The sequence below is a fragment of the Rhipicephalus sanguineus genome, chromosome 2 (genome assembly GCF_013339695.2).
Source record: "Rhipicephalus sanguineus isolate Rsan-2018 chromosome 2, BIME_Rsan_1.4, whole genome shotgun sequence".
Taxonomy (NCBI): Eukaryota; Metazoa; Arthropoda; class Arachnida; order Ixodida; family Ixodidae; genus Rhipicephalus; species Rhipicephalus sanguineus.
This window is the reverse complement of record NC_051177.1, coordinates 53,893,388-53,893,957: the sequence shown is the minus strand read 5'-3', so window position 1 is coordinate 53,893,957 and position 570 is coordinate 53,893,388.

Here is a 570-nt window from a genome sequence, read left to right as displayed (position 1 = left end):
GACCACGGAATCTGCCTTGGCGTGCATTTTTATCGACATTAGCATCGAAGCCTGCCTGTGAAGAAGCTGTAAAGAAGTCGCCGGGAATTGTCCGTTTCTGCTATTCGCTGCGAGATCGGGCTATAAGCGGCAGCATCGTCGCCGCGTTAGTGTGGATAGGTGGTCGGAGGCGCCTATACAAATGTACGCAGGGGCGTTTCGCCGTAGGCGGTTTCAGTCGATTGTCGGCGAATAAAGCACGTTGACTGCAGCCTAAAGGCCCGAACACACGTACGCGTTGCAGCGCATCAACGCGTGACTTTTTGACGTGGCGTCGCGCCCTCTCCCTATGGAGAGGGAGGGCGCGCAGCTTCGCGTAGCCGCGCGCCCTCTCTCCCCATAGGGAGAGGGCGCGACGCCGCGTCAAAAAGTCACGCGTTGACGCGCTGCAACGCGTACGTGTGTTCGCGGGCCTTAATGGTGATACATATACGCCTTCCATTGCCACATTAATGCACGAAGCCGGACTGACGTTTCCGTTACGTGTGAGAGAAGCGCAATCTGACAATCAATGGGGTACTGGCCTTCTGT